A 16,846-nucleotide genomic window follows, 5' to 3' on the forward strand; every position below is an offset into this window, starting at 1 on the left:
GCTATTTTTCATTTTAAGTCAACTATACCTTTTACACATACATGGCACATACATGACACACACACACACACACACACACACACACAGAGAGAGAGAGAGAGAGAGAGAGAGAGAGAGAGAGAGAGAGAGAGAGAGAGAGAGAGAGAGAGAGAGAGAGAGAGAGAGAGAGAGAGAGAGAGAGAGAGAGAGAGAGAGAGAGAGAGAGAGAGAGAGAGAGAGAGAGAGAGAGAGAGAGAGAGAGAGAGAGAGAGAGAGAGAGAGAGAGAGACACATATGTAGGCATGCACACGCACACATACACACAAAAAAGAGCCTTCAAACCGCCCTTCAAGAATAAAACATTCACATTACTGTAAAAATCTGCATTAACAGTAGTAATATTGCATTACAAGACTAAAACCATGTAAATAACCATGTTTGTCCCACAAACCATGACCCACCACACATTTTTGACTCATTGAAGTACTGTCCCACATTAGGCTGATCATGCTGTCCCAGATTTGGAAACCACATTTCCTAATGTGGGACACTAAGAAATTTGTTAAAAATATAAAATATATAGTTTATACACACAAAGTTAGACTATTTTTTGATGGACAAACATTTCATAAGCATATTAGGCTAAAAAGTAGCAGGATTGTTTAAAATGTATTTAACTCCTTAATATCAAACTTGTTAAAACTCTATGTCAATGGCCTTTGGATGGTCTTCACACAAGGTGCCTCCTGTTTGATGATTGCTCCACCCTCAAATATGATTGGACATTTGATAGGTCATGTGATTTTGATCACATGACACCACAGCTTTGTCTAACCCATAGTTCCACTGTCATTCATGTATTTATGGGGGACCTACAAACACTAGACCTTAGATGTCCCACATTAGGCAGTGTCCCACATTAGGGCAATTCACCCTATATATGAAGCTTTTAGTTGAACTCACTGCTGACCTACTTTATTGTTAGGAAATTGTAAAAAACTAGAACACATATGGCTTGAACTACTTTAGTTAGTGATTATACCATGATTGACAACATGTGGTTTGATACCTTGCGGCCGCCATTTTGTAAACATGCATTTTTCATGAAGATTGTCACTAGTGTCACTTTTCTTATTGGTAACACCAGTGACTCCCATTTATAGATAAACTGTATTCAAAGCTATTCATTTAGTTATTTGGTTATTTCAGCTGCTTTGGTCAGATATAGTTAAACTGAGAAGCAGTGACTTTACAGACAGTGTAGAGATGCTGATCCTGAACGCGTGATCTTTATGATCTTTTACAAACTGCTTTCACTAAGTGTCAGTGATAGATTGTGTGAGTCTCGTCTGCTTAATTATAGTTGAAGAATAATGATCTGTGGTCTCATGTATGTCGGAGTTACTGTCTTTTTTTTTCTGTCACATTAAATAAAATGTCGCATGTGAAATTCTGATAATTTTACACGATGTGGGAGTTGTAATTATCCGGTCAGTTTGAACGTCTCACATTTGGGTTTCAGTCACATGGTTAAATTAAGGGATAAAAGAAGATTGTAATGCGCTTTTTTCCGTCGTTGGTATAAGAAAAATTGTAATTGAATAACTTATTGTCACCATGCAGGGAAATTATGTTCCACAGTTTAAAACAACACTAATATTCTAATACTCGCACATTTAATCTAAATGTTTAAGTAAAACATAGTTTAAATCATTCTTTTATATATTTTAACTGTTATTGTGAACATGCACTGTATTTATTATTCATCATTAATATTTACGGGTTTCCTTCATCTGCCGTCAGATAGGCTCATATGCGTCAGTGTCACTAAACGGCCCAGCGCGCTCGCGCCAGCGACATTAAAAGGGATGATATTTGCTTCAAGTGATAGGCTTGGTGAGTGAAATTATATTTGTATTGTCTTTTTGTATCATTTTCTTGCAATCTCTGTCTAAAAACGTGACATTTAACTCCCAGATTTCCAGAATAAAAAAGCGTCATCGTTCAGCTTTTCAGTGATGTTTCATTTTTGTTGTAAAAAGTTGTTTATTTAATGTAATGGTGTCAATGCCGGCAGATCAATAATATTGTTGAATATTAAATAAATGTTAAATTTAAAGTCCCCAACTAAGCAAGCCAAGCCGATGCAACAAAGGTGGGAAAGGCGACAGTGGCAAAGAACCAAAACTCCATCAGGGCAGAATGGAGAAAACCCTTGGGAGAACCCAGACTCAGTCTCAGTTCTCCTCTGGCCACCGAGCGATCAGTGTGTGATTATGATCCAGCGTTACAGGTCAGAGGTCAGACTGGATCAGAACATGCAGAATATGTAGTTTCATCTGAAGATCAGAGTCCTCTCGCCGGTATGGAGACCGCTGTGTCTCGTGATCAGAGTTTACTCCAGGCGCACATTCTCCAGTCAAGTGTGTTTATGAATCAGCTCCTGTGTGTGAAGTGTGTACGGCTCTCTCAGGGGTTTGTGCGACGCAACGGTTATAAATGACGCCCCTGGTATTTACTAATAATCTACTGCACACTGACATGGGGTTAAAGATATTTCCTTTACATTTTTTGGCCTTCAAAAGTCTTAAATCGCACATCTGTAGGTCAGAGAAATCCAAATGTTCTCGGGGGAGCTCCGAACCTCGCATCTGAAAGCGCGCGCGCGTGTGTGTGTGGTTGCAGTAGGCTTGTCCTTTATGAACTGAAAGTAACTCGCGCGCTTCAGTCTGTGGCAGGAAAGCATATAAACTGACAAACACAATAAAACCGGCAAATGTTTGCGAGTTGTATCTTCGTGAATATGTATCTTCATATTTACTTGTAAATATTAATACAGAACTCTGATTTTATTTTTGGTTTATACCAAATTGAGATTAGCAAGAAAACCTCGCTCATGTAAGAACGTGCATTTATCGCATGGACGGAGCAAGAACATAATAATGCGAGTGTTAAATGATATATTCGGCTTGTTGTTAATGCAAACTGTCATGTTAAACACCAGCGCAATGCGAATGCCCTGTTCATCTGTCAGTCAGAAAGCAGTCATGCAGGACGATACTTTACTCAGGTATGAAAGCGAGATGCTCAAACACTGGTTACAGTAAACACGATGGAAAAATAGCATAATGGACATCTTAAGTTTCATTCTTACATCTACTTCATCTGAGCTTAGACCACAGTATGGGGTTTCCCTCATTTAAATGTTAAAAGCCAGGATGGGTTTCCTCCAGTTGATTGACTGAAGAAACACTGTCAGTAAGATGGTAGAAAACTGCACATTTCTCGTCTATTACCACCCACTTCTTTCTTCTTCTTCTTCTTCTTCTTCTTTCTTCTTCTTCTTCTTCTACCCCATCATTCTACTGTTATTAATCAAACAGTTGAAATAGTGGACAGTTTCAGATAACTCGGAGTAACATTGGCCAACACACTTTGATCAGCACATTATGGACATTCTGAAAAGAAGTCATGAATTAAGGGATAAAAGAAGATTATAACTGCGCTTTTTTCCGTCGTTGGTATAATAAAAAACATTAATTGATTAACTTTGTCACCAGGGGGAAATTCTTTTCCACAGCACTGCACTTGTTTAACACACACAACATAACCAATATAATACATAATACAAAAGACAAAAAACAAACACGGTTACACCTTTGTGAATTTGGTCCAGTTCTTAACAGAAAGCATATTGAAACAAATAAAATAAAAATAGAACAATACAATAAAATTGTCTGAAAGATGCTTTGATGAAGCGGTAATAATCGAGGAGCAACGTTAAGTCCTTGGAGTTTATGAATGACTGACATGACTTCTTTTCTGAATGTCCATAATGTGCTGATCAAAGTGTGTTGTCCAATCTTACTCAGAGTTATCTGAAACTGTCCACTATTTCAACTGGAAGAAGAAGAAGAAGAAGAAGAAGAAGAAGAAGAAGAAGAAGAAGAAGAAGAAGAAGAAGAAGAAGAAGAAGAAGAAGAAGAAGAAGAAGAAGAAGAAGAAGAAGAAGAAGAAGAAGAAGAAGAAGAAGAAGAAGAAGAAGAAGAAGAAGAAGAAAGTGGGTGGTAATAGACGAGAAATGTGCAGTTTTCTACCATCTTACTGACAGTGTTTCTTCAGTCATTCAACTGGAGGAAACCCACCCTGGCTTTTAACATTTAAGTGAGGGAACCCCCATACTGTGGACTACAAGCTCAGATGAAGTAGATGTAAGAATGAAACTTAAGATTTCCATTATGCTATTTTTCCATCGTTTTACTGTAAACAGTGTTTGAGCATCTCGCTTTCAGACCTGAGTAAAGTATCGTCCTGCATGACTGCTTTCTGACTGACAGATGAACATTCGCATTGCGCTGGTGTTTAAACATGACAGTTTGCATTAACAACAAGCCGAAGTATATGCATTTAACACTCGCATTATTATGTTCTTGCTCTGTCCATGCGATAAATGCACGTTCTTAAATGAGCGAGGTTTTCTTGCTAATTTCAATTTGGTATAAACCAAAAATAAAATCAGAGTTGTGTTTTAACCCTTAATCACTGTTTGGGGTCACGCTGACCCCACTGGACTTTTCCTTCATTTTTTAAAAGTGTTACCTTCATCTCAGGGGCATGAAACTCTGTGACTTTTCCTAAATAATCTATCTAAACATGCACAAAAAAAAAACTGGGCTTGATTTGGTTGTTCTTAAGGTGTGTAATTTTTTTTTTACCTTTTAAAATCAACTAAACTGTTCATTTGTGAAATTTTTCAGATTAATGCCAGTGACAAGAATTCATCTTGTTCTAAAAAAATAAATAATTGCTGATAAATAATTTTCTGAAATAAATAGTGTGTGATTACAGTCATGTCATAGTGGTGACTTGTAATGTTTCTGCAAATGTATGTATAATAATTTGCAAAAAGCAGATAATTCAAAATATATCAGAAAACAACAACAAATTCTAACTTTGACAAAACTACAGATTTGTTATGTATTTCAAAATGTTTAAATAAATATTCACAAAATATATATCATAAAGTTGTGAGAAGTTGAAGCATCAAGAAAAATGAAGTGAAAATGAATGAGTCTCTATGGCCCTCTATTGGATATATGTGGTCATTGCACTTTAATTCCTTAACCATAAGAAATAGTTTTTCGACTAACCTTTAGATGGCAGTATTCTATCCCTAACACATAGAGCAATGTCCAAAAACTATTTAGATTTAATTAAGATCATAGTTTAAGTGATTTTTTTCTTTAAAAAAATCATTTTTCATGAGCCAATGTATGGCCTAGTTATGTAATTGTGCAGTAAATAGGTAAAAAAACTTCCAAATTTCCACAAAAACACATCCTGTTTCACAAAATCTTCATCTTCACGTAGAAACTTTGTCAAACTAATTTTCTGGCATGGATAGTGAAGGTCTTCATGTGTTTAAGCTTGTTAACTGTTCAGTCCTGTTCATCTGTTGCTGTTCTTGTTGGTGTTACACACATCTCTCTAGATGTTTCAGGAGTTTTTGGAGTAGCCATTGTAACACTAGAGTTTTAATTATATCCTAAATCTTATTTAAATACCAAATTCAGGAGGCTGAGCTGTAGGTGAGAAACATCCAGGGTTGTAATGCTCTAAGGATGTGACACCTTCAGTAGTCATAAAACATCACACTTAGTGAGATTAACCAGTATTTTTCTTCAAACAAAAGTGATTACAGTAATTTGCTGGTACTGTATTTTGTTTTACAAATAGATTGTGAAGGTCTCTGATAGAAAGATGCCTTCATACCTTTGTTTTACAGTGTTTTTAAAAACACTACATAGATGTTATATTAGATTAAATATTTAAGAGTTCCTTGTGCTGCATTCTATATCCACATACCACCCCAAAATTCATGGGAGCATTGTCTTATTTGAACAAAGAGAAGCTGAGAACACCTAGAGCTCACTAAAATTACAGCAGATTAGAGGAAACAGTTGTTTTTCAAAGTGTAAGGAAGACACACACACACACACACACACACACACACACACGGTTAACAGTTTCTAAACAGTTTGTTTCAGGAAAAGTGCACACAAAATCAAAGTAGCATATCATTTTTTTTAAAAATGTCTCCAAACTGTTACATGCTACAATTAAACTTTGAAGCAATGGTGCTTTGGAAGAATGAAACGCACCACAGTGAAAACGTTGTGCCTTGTGTGAACTTTGATGAGACCAAGAACACTAGCACTGTTAAACATGCGTGACAATAACTGTTCCAATTCAACACTGATGTGACTGAGCTTGTTTCACATATAACTGTAAATGATCACAGTAATAAATAGTTCACTTGCATTTGCTAGCTAACTATTGAAATTTACGATATACTAAAACATTTAGGTACTCTGCTGATGTGAACAAAAACTGCAAGTTTCATAAAAAAAAGAAAAAGAAAAAAAAAGGAGAACAAAATATTAAGACATAAAACACACCGCCTGTTTTCTGGATCAAACCTAAAAGACAGACGCCTAAAACACTGGTGTCAAAGTATTGGCATGGACAGAAACATTGCCCCTTTCACTTAAAATGGCTACTTATCAACTGTAGTTCATTTACTTAACAGTTGTTTAGAGACAAACACAATGAACTGTGTATCTATGACTGTGCGGTGAAATGCAGAGTTTTAAGTGTAATAGTTTGAAAAGTTTGAAGTGTAATGGTTGAATAGGTAACAGAATAAACGGCATAACTCACTTTTCCTGTTGGGTCATTGTGTCTTGCGATCCCACAGCGTAGATAGACCAGAAAGATGTCCTAAAAGAAATTTCATTTGTTTAGTCTCAAGCAGTGTCATGTAGAAGGACTGACATTTAATTCTCAAAATGCGGATATGTTCATGTTTTCATTATTCCTATGAACATGTTTGACCACGCTCAGAGAGTAGTCTTTACAAACTGTACAAAACAAAGAAACTAAATGTAATGCGGGTCATCGATTAGTGGAAAAATATCATTTTACATACTGTATCGACATAAACTTTCACAATAGACCAGGAGAGAGGATTTCTGTATTCTTTATGGCTAATTTTCTCTTTTCCTATATGCCTTACACTCTTTCGTAATAAATTGACCTCTTGAATTTACTTTTGTACACACATAAATCCTGTATATAAGGACATGCAACTTTATAGTTCTTAATGAGTTTGTATTACAACAGTGTGACATAGTTCCTCTAACAAATCTGACAGAAGAGCAAAAAATTTATAAAGATTTTTAGCACATATAGTAACTTTATTTGAGTTAAAGAAGATGGTGATAACAATTGAAAACAAACTATAATCTTTAATGTTAAGCGGGACGTTGAAATAAACAATTCTGCGGACGTTAAACAACTGTATAATGTTATATAATATGAAATACTGGTTTGTCAAAAAGAGAAAGTTCAGTCATATATTTAAAAAGCCTCTTAAATGAAAGGCCTGCGTTTATCACACGTTTTCCCATGTGTGGAATAGCATGAACTTACATCGGTTTGTCTTCGCCTAAAACAAAACACAGACCAACAAACAAAGAAATGTGAACAGTGTCATCTCAACAAGATGACTAATCTAGTGGTGTAATAAAAAGTCATTTGCAAAACCATACTTACAAACGTGTAACAAACTTACAAATTTCTCATCATTTGAGTTTTCTATATGTATGCATCATAAACAATTTTTGTATGGCCTAACTTATTTTCTTAGTGATTTGGGGTCTTAATTTTACATGGTGATTTCTGCACAAGTCATTTTTTTTATTTTATCTGCAGGTTTTACCAGAGTGTGGAACTTTGTTTACCAGTCTCAAATGTTAATGAATGTGCAGCTCTCAGTGCAATAGTCAGATGTGATTCAGTTGTAACAGATTAAGTGTAAAACATAATAACTTACTTTTCCTGCTGATGCTTCATGTGATCCCACATCATAGATAGCTGTAAAGTTACACTAAAAAATATCAACTTAGTCAAACACTCTCAAGCAGAAAGACTATCACTCAAATTCTTAATTTGCATTTATTCCTATAAACACCAAATGTTGACAGTTCTCAAAGGAGAGTCCAACAAACAAAATAGTGCTATCTGAATAAGATGGACACTAGTGGAGTGATAAAACAACACTTACAAGACAAAATGAACAAACTTTCACAATTGCTCACGAATGGATTTTGTGTATTTAATATTAATGTTACTTTTCAATGTATGCTGTGCCCTCTTTTCTTACTGATTTGGTCGTTTGAATTTTACAGGTGTTTTGGACACATACAGTAACTCCTGTATAAATATTATGTTTGAAAGTTATTCAAGAGTGTGAAAACTTTGCATCACAGCAGTGTGACACACCCCTGACAGAATATGTTGGCGTGTAAAAATACACACAAAGAGTTTAGCACAACTATTCACACACACACACACACACACACACACAAATATCTAACTATATATTGTGTCGCTTTGATAGAACCTTGATATCACCCGTTTTTGGGGGTCATAGAAGATGGTAGTCGAAACATCCTAAGCGCATCTCTTTAATTTTGTGCTGGATGTTGAAGGGCTAGTGACTTCCATGATATTTTCTAGCATGAAGCTTTGTCTGGATCACTCAACACAAAGTTTTGTGTTCTGACCACACGAAGATTACTGTTACGCCCCGTCTAGGGTAAAGGACTTAACATGAAATAAAAAAAACAACAACAACAGTGCGGTTATAGAAAAGTGTATGAAACAGTATTTATTGAGTAAATTAACAGATTTATGTTACCATGGGATTTTACCTCAGGAGCCGACAAGGCCAAAATAACAAACAAAAACAACTAATTTGGAATATACCTCTTCCTGCCCTAATCCATAAAAGAAAAGAAAAGAAAAATACAATTACTTCCCTAACTCCCTAATCCAAAACAGGCACAGAAATATATCAAATCAAAAAGGTGGCATCGGTCTCCCTACCTCCCAAATTACTATGTACAATATATACAATTGTAAGTTCTACCAGAAAAATGTAAGGGGATAATCCGTTCTCAAAGTCGTTAAACAGGCATTGGTCCAAACACTCAAATGAACAATCCAAAGACAAACACTCTCAAATCTTTACACTCCAGCAGCAGATAACAAAGTCAGTCAAGCAAAACAGCAAGTGAGCACAAAAGGGCTAATGAAGCAACAACAAAGGAGGCCTTTATACACGTCCAGGAGTCAGCTGATCAATCAGGGCGTGGCACCAATCAGACTGCAGGAACCAATCCGGTCTTCTTCCTGGATAAAAAACAAACACCTCCCACAACAGCATAAAAACACAGACAGACCAAAAGGGACGTAACATTACACTAAGATTAGATTTCTTGAGTATTGCATGTTTGCACTGTACCCAAAACTTTGGCGTCAACATATATCCCTTGTGGTTGTTACACACACACAGGTATAATTTGAAATGTAGGTTTGTCAAAAGAAAAAAGGTACATGCATACATTTAAAAAGTTTTCTAAGTGAAAATTGTGTTTTACTCATGTGAGGAAACTGCTCGGCTACAGTACTAGGCTAATAAAACATGCTGGTCATCAGTCTGTTTTAAAGAATAAAATAAAGTAAAAGTTTTATTTAAAGGAAATAGACAACTTTTCTTGCTTTTTGTATGGCAAACAAATGTATAAAATGTTTGAACGTTTAAAATCCCTGTGTGTCTTATTTTAGTCAGAATTTTGTAGTAAAATATGTAAATTTGTTGTTTTGCAACACACACACACACACACACACACACACAATGGGATGGGTTAAAAACGAAAACATTTTCTTTAAAAAATACTAAAATAACAAAAGTAACGACCAAAAGTTCATGTTAATGCATGACCAAAAGATGTTTTTGTGTGCGAGCCCAGAGAATCACCAGAAAGCTTTTGATGAAGTGTCATTCTTTAAACATCTAGGCTAGCCTAAGCAACTGTCCTAAAACCATTAACAAACCCATTTAGGATGCACTCTTCCCCCGCCAGTTCCACTCGCAAACACCTTCACTGTGAGTTAGATAAATGTTTTGATTCTTTGTCTTTTTAACACTGATCCTATTGGCGTCGGGAAACAGATACAGATGTTCTAGAAAAAACGACACCTTTTCTTGTTGAGAAGAATATAGCACGGGATGTGTGGGTAATTAGGCCTCTTTGGCTTGATGAACGTGTCTGATTCTTTGTCTTAGGCATTAACATAAACCTAAAGTTCAGGTACTACTGATCCTACTGAGGTACACACACACACACACACACACACACACACACACACACACACACAGTTGTTTTTAAAAGAACATTTACCACTCTACAGATAAGGCGTTGTCGGGAAAATTCGTTTCGCGTACCTACCCCGAAGTGACAAAATAAAATAAAATTCTGTATCAAAATTTATACGGAAAGACCAGTACTTTTGTTTTGGCTTGGTTTGTAGGGAATTCCAAACCTGCAGACATATATTCAAACGCACATAACTATAGAACCAATTCTTAATGCGCATGTGAACGCCATCAGCATTTCTCACAGGTTCGCGTTTAAAGTCTGTGTAGAGAGAATGGTGTCGTCTTAGCGGCCCCTAATTTAATAACAAATGATTGTTGCGACGGAAGCAAATCAATCAAAACTAACTTTAGCTGGAAAATAACTTTATTAAAGAACCGCTATAAAGCCAAAAAAATATCTGTTACCTTAAATTATACGTTTATCTCTGTAAAGCTGCTTTGAAACAATCTACATTGTTAAAAGTGCTATATAAATGAAGATGACGTGACTTGACTTAAAAGAACATCCCCAGACATGTTATTTTAATGAATATAGCCAGTGTGGTGTAGGGGTAATGGTTTTCCTGAATGTCTTGACTCAAATACTTTGACTCAGTTAACATGTAAGCTACCCTATTGATCAAACAATGATTTTGACACTCAGGGTGTCAACATACCATCATGGGTGAATTTCACCCCCAACAATCAAAGGAAAATACAATCAGCAACAGTTTCCCCCATACAGACGTTCCCCCTGTAAAAACAATTGACACCCACTGACCAGTCAGTTTGAGTGACACATGGATTCCCTGTCAGTCACTAGTGACAAGGGTCATAAATCAATCAAAGGGGGTCATAAATCAACCAAAAGTGACACAAAGTATGTTAATACTACTCAGCTTGAATCAGTCGGCCCATTCTCCTCTGACCTCTAGCATCAACAAGGCATTTTCGCCCACAGGACTGCCGCATACTGGATGTTTTTCCCTTTTCACACCATTCTTTGTAAACCCTAGAAATGGTTGTGCGTGAAAATCCCAGTAACTGAGCAGATTGTGAAATACTCAGACCAGCCCGTCTGGCACCAACAACCATGCCACGCTCAAAACTGCTTAAATCACCTTTCTTTCCCATTCTGACATTCAGTTTGGAGTTCAGGAGATTGTCTTGACCAGGACCACACCCCTAAATGCATTGAAGCAACTGCCATGTGATTGGTTGATTAGATAATTGCATTAATGAGAAATTGAACAGGTGTTCCTAATAATCCTTTAGGTGAGTATGTTTAAATGTTTGTTCTACTACACAATATTAATAAACTGCAGTCATTTGGTTCTTTAAAACATTTCTCTTCTGGTTTTAGCACCGAAACATGAACGGAATCAATAAAACATGTGCAGAGATTCAGACTGACCGCGGGTTTGAATACAGACTTCAGTCTAATATACTGAATCAAACCAATATTCCCGACTGTGATCAGAGCTGGTATTCAGAGGTGTGTGTGTGTGTTTCTGTCATCAAACTACACCATTATACTTACTCACTCACACACACACACACACTCACACTTGATCTTCTTGTGTTTGGTGTGTTCAGGACGGGCGTCTGATAGCAGATCCATCAGATCCTGAAAAACTGATGGATCCTGGTATTTCAGTCTCATCTGATCGTCTCGTCACGTCTCGCTGTGTGGAGGAGCTTCATCATGAGATTCAGTGTCATTCTAATGCAGTAAATCAACTTTCTCTCTCCCATTCATTTGTTTTCATATAGAGTGGTGACAAGACAGGGGAACACATGAATCATGACAGTTATGCTTATAATCATGCTCTTATACAAAAAGCCTAATCCGGCTTGTATGTCCAAATGCTTCCCTGAGTTCCCATCGGAGGTGTTAGAGCTGTCCGCTTTTCACCCTCCACCTTTCTCCTCCGTGGAGGATCAGAGGCTGAATGCTCTGTGTCCTGTCCGTGCCTTACAGACATATGTGGCCAGGACCAGTGCTTTCCTGGAAGAATGACCAGCTCTTTATTTCATGGGCGCTCCCTCACTAGGGGAGTCCCATATCTAAGCAACGCTTCTCGCATTGGCTTGTAAAGCTATAGCTTTGGGAGCTTTGAATCAAAGGGAGTGCAGCCCCCAGGAGACATCAGAGCTCAGTCCACGAGGGGCTCTTGGGCTTTGTTCAGAGGAGTGTCACTGCAGGACGTCTGCTCTGCTGCCAGCTGGGCTTCTCCCTAGATGTTTGTGCTTTACTACCGGCTGGATGTCACCAGAAGCTCGGAAGCACATTGTGTTTTGGGGGTGGGGCCTTCATAGCCCTTCCCTGCGACCCTCCTTTTTCATTTCCAATTACACATTGGAGTAAAGGAACAGGGCCGGCAGGCCATGCACATTCCTGTCACCAAGCATGCATTTAAATTCCTGCCTGTGTGTGTGTGTGTGTGTGTGTGTGTGTGTGTGTAAATATATATAAATCACAGATGAACACAACTTTTATGAATTTCTGAAGCCTAAATGCAGTCGCCAGAAGTAAACAGCTAAAGGTAGGCTATAAACGAAATACACTGCGGTCCCACGAATTCAACGCCACCATAAAACCTCCACTAAGAGATAATTTAGTGCACGAGGAATGAACTGAGAGTACATGTAGCTCACTGACATGTTTAGCTGACGCCGACGCAGCCCACGGCGAACAGCGGCGACCCCTCCGCTCCCTCACAGACGGCAGCCGCCCCTCCAGCACCCGGACGGCCAGCAGCGAGCTTGACCGTCCCCCCGGCAACTCACTCCAGTGCACCGCCTCGAGCGTCCATGGCGACGGAAACTGCCCGCCATGCTCGATGGCACCGCGGATTCCCCACAGCGGCGAGGGCTATTTGACAGCGCGTTCCTCCTTCTTCCCGGGTTTTGGCACCAGTGTAACGAGGTTCGTTGTTATGGGAAGGAGGCGGGAACTGGCGAACATTTTAATTAATAAATAAATAAACCAATACAAAAACAAAAGTATAAGCCAGCAGCCCCTCGTGGACAACTACTGGCCACACAAAACAGGAACAAAACATCACATAAAACTCAGGCCTGTTCCTCTCTCCCTCTTCACTGTCGCCGCTCATCCTTTATGCTTCCGCTACTCCGTGAGAGATACGAGACTGGTGCGTCTTGCAGGAGTCACTCATCAGTAATCACGGCCCTCGGCCTCGTCCTGCTCACCACAGTATATGTCAAAATCTGCAGACCTGACATTCTCAGGGGAGCCAAGCCCGCCTCTGCACATCCGTGAATTCGTAACATGTGCCTTGATGGGTGAAATGAAGAAACTTCCTGTGCAGGGGATAAATGTTGTGGTCGTGTCTAGGTGCAGGTCCTCCATCTGATCTGGATACGGCCCAGATCCGGCTGACTACATCATGCGTTGTTAATGCCAGGTTAAAGAGATGCGTTTTTAGACTAGATTTAAACTGACAGAGTGTGTCTGCTTCCCAGACAATTCTAGGAAGACTATTCCTAGTAACGTCATACCTGCACCACTCTATTTAAACACACAGAAATTATGATAATGTTATTTTGATTTGCAGTCTTGCAGTTCATCAAAACATTAAACAAACAATAATTCATATTTAATCCCTAATGAAACTCTATAAATGCTGCTTTAATGCTTCGTTTCTTTCATTTCAGTTCAGAATAGAGACCATGTTCAGAGGTGAGAGAGACTCTTGCGTAAAACATCAGTGTGTCCTGAATCAGACTAAACTCTGTGTTGAACTGAATCTTCTGTAAGTGAATCATGATGATTGTGAATGTGTTTTTCAGTGAGGAATGAAACTGCAGCGACTCCAAACTCAGGTGAGTTTCAGCTGATAAACGTGTGTCTAATTCACTAATAAAACACTGATTCAGGTCTGATTCAGACTCAGTCCAGTGTGAATGTTTTCTGTCATATTGTCTGATATTTGTGATCGTTGTGTGTTTTAAAGATGTGAATGAAGTGACTCCGTCTCTCCAGATCTCAGGTAAAACATCAAGAGCTTTAAACATCAACTTTAATATTGATTAATCATTATAGATCAGCTGATTTCATTGGTTCATTAATTGAGTGGATCAGCTGATTGTATTATTTTGTTGTTTGTGTATGGCTTGTATAGATCAGTTCTGGTGGATTTCTGCTCTTTTCATCATCATTCTGCTCTTGATGTGTTTCATACTGCGTAAAAAAATCTTCAGGTGAGTCCAGACTGATCTCAGTTCAGTCAGTAAATCTCAAGAGTTCATGTCATCATATTCAACTCCATCATGAGATTGCAGTATCTTAACTGTCTAAAAATTATATAATATGTAATAATCAGATTCAGTGTGTTGTCAGATGTTTTCAGAGATAATGGCGGTTCATCTGTCAGACTGATGATGATGCAGACAACAGGTGAGTGAATCCTGTAGCTCAACACTAGATGATGATCATGGGTTCAATTCCCAGTCTTTCTTTCTCTCAGTTTGAGATTCACTCCATTACATTTACATGATTGAATCAAATGTGCTTTTTGAATGCAGTATAAATGCAGTGTTAGTCACTCGGATAAAAGCATCTGCCAAATGATAAGTATAATGGACTGAATCTCATACTAAGGGAAAGAAAGATTGAAATAAATCACATCAACATTTAAGAGCTGAAACGGATGGTTAATGTTAACCTACAGTTGAGACTTTAAATTAAGTTTTATCTGGTGCATCTCTAGGTCACAGATGAAGGTCAGATGTAATGATCCTCATTCAGTGCAGTTAAAGGCTTCAGAGACAGAGGTCTGCATCAACATCATGGGCCAGCCAACCAGCCCGCCCCTCAAGACAGCCAACCAGCCGCCCCTCAATACAGCCAACCAGCTGCCTCTCAACCTGCCCGCCCCTCAAGACAGTCAACCTGCCTGCCCTCATGATGGCCAACCTGGCCACCCCTCAATACAGCCAACCAGCCATCCCTCAACCTGCCCACCCCTCAAGACAGACAACCAGCCGCCCCTCATCCTGCCCACCCCTCAAGACAACCAACATGCCCGCCCCTCAAGACAGACAACCAGCCGCCCCTCATCCTGCCCACCCCTCAAGACAACCAACATGCCCACCCCTCAAGACAGACAACCAGCCGCCCCTCATCCTGCCCACCCCTCAAGACAACCAACATGCCCGCCCCTCAAGACAGCCAACCAGCCATCCCTCAACCCGCCCGCCCCTCAAGACAGCCAACCAGCCGCCCCTCAACCTGCCCGCCCCTCAAGACAACCAACATGCCCGCCCCTCAAGACAACCAACATGCCCGCCCTCAAGACAGCCAACCTGCCCGCCCCTCAACCTGCCCGCCCCTCAAGACAACCAACATGCCCGCCCCTCAAGACAACCAACATGCCCGCCCTCAAGACAGCCAACCTGCCCGCCCCTCAACCTGCCCGCCCCTCAAGACAACCAACCAGCCGCCCCTCAACATGCTTGCCCCTCAAGACAGCCAACCTGCCTGCCCTCATGATGGCCAACCAGCCGCCCCTCAACCTGCCCGCCCCTCAAGACAGCCAAACTGCCTGCCCTCATGAAGGCCAACCAGTCGCCCCTCAAGACAACCAACATGCCCGCCCTCAAGACAGCCAACCTGCCCGCCCCTCAAGCTGCCCGTCCCTCAAGACAACCAACCAGCCGCCCCTCAACATGCCTGCCCCTCAAGACAGCCAACCTGCCTGCCCTCATGATGGCCAACCTGCCCACCCCTCAATACAGCCAATCAGCCATCCCTCAACATGCCCGCCCCTCAAGACAGCCAACCTGCCGTCCCTCAACATGCCCACCCCACAAGACAGCCAACCTGCCTGCCCTCATGATGGCCAACCTGCCCACTCCTCAATACAGCCAACCAGCCATCCCTCAACCTGCCTGCCCCTCAAGACAGCCAACCTGCCCACCCCTCATGACAGACAACCAGCCGCCCCTCAACCTGCCCACCCCTCAAGACAACCAACATGCCCGCCCCTCAAGACGGCCAACCTGCCTGCCCTCATGATGGCCAACCTGCCCGCCCCTCAAGACAGCCAACCAGCCATTCCTCAACCCGCCAGCCCCTCAAGACAGCCAACCAGCCGCCCCTCAATACAGCCAACCAGCCGCCCCTCAACCTGCCCGCCCCTCAAGACAGCCAACCTGCCCGCCCCTCAAGACAACCAACATGCCCGCCCTCAAGACAGCCAACCTGCCAGCCCCTCAACCTGCCCGCCCCTCAAGACAGCCAACCTGCCCGCCCCTCAAGACAACCAACCAGCCGCCCCTCAACATGCCTGCCCCTCAAGACAGCCAACCTGCCTGCCCTCATGATGGCCAACCAGCTACCCCTCAACCTGCCCGCCCCTCAAGACAGCCAAACTGCCTGCCCTCATGAAGGCCAACCAGTCGCCCCTCAATACAGCCAACCAGCCGCCCCTCAACCTGCCCGCCCCTCAAGACAGCCAACCTGCTGTCCCTCAACATGCCCGCCCCACAAGACAGCCAACCTGCCTGCCCTCATGATGGCCAACCAGCCCGCCCCTCAATACAGCCAACCAGCCGTCCCTCAACCTGACCGCCCCTCAA

The 16,846-nt window shown here is 40.7% G+C and overlaps 1 protein-coding gene across 1 annotated transcript in view; it reads left to right on the plus strand.

Moving 5' to 3' along the window:
- Nucleotides 1-14,434, plus strand: part of LOC311079157 (uncharacterized protein) — a 98,684-nt gene extending 84,250 nt beyond the window's left edge. The window contains exons 1-5 of the transcript XR_014605345.1: nt 11,879-11,974; nt 13,922-13,946; nt 14,057-14,089; nt 14,221-14,256; nt 14,389-14,434. The gene's annotated coding sequence lies outside the window, so the exon portion shown is untranslated. Of the gene's footprint in view, nt 11,975-13,921; nt 13,947-14,056; nt 14,090-14,220; nt 14,257-14,388 lie in introns of the transcript that reaches the window.
- The last annotated feature ends 2,412 nt before the right edge of the window (nt 14,435-16,846 follow it).

This window comes from Abramis brama (genome assembly GCF_963993115.1).
Source record: "Abramis brama genome assembly, chromosome: 1".
Lineage (NCBI taxonomy): Eukaryota > Metazoa > Chordata > Actinopteri > Cypriniformes > Leuciscidae > Abramis > Abramis brama.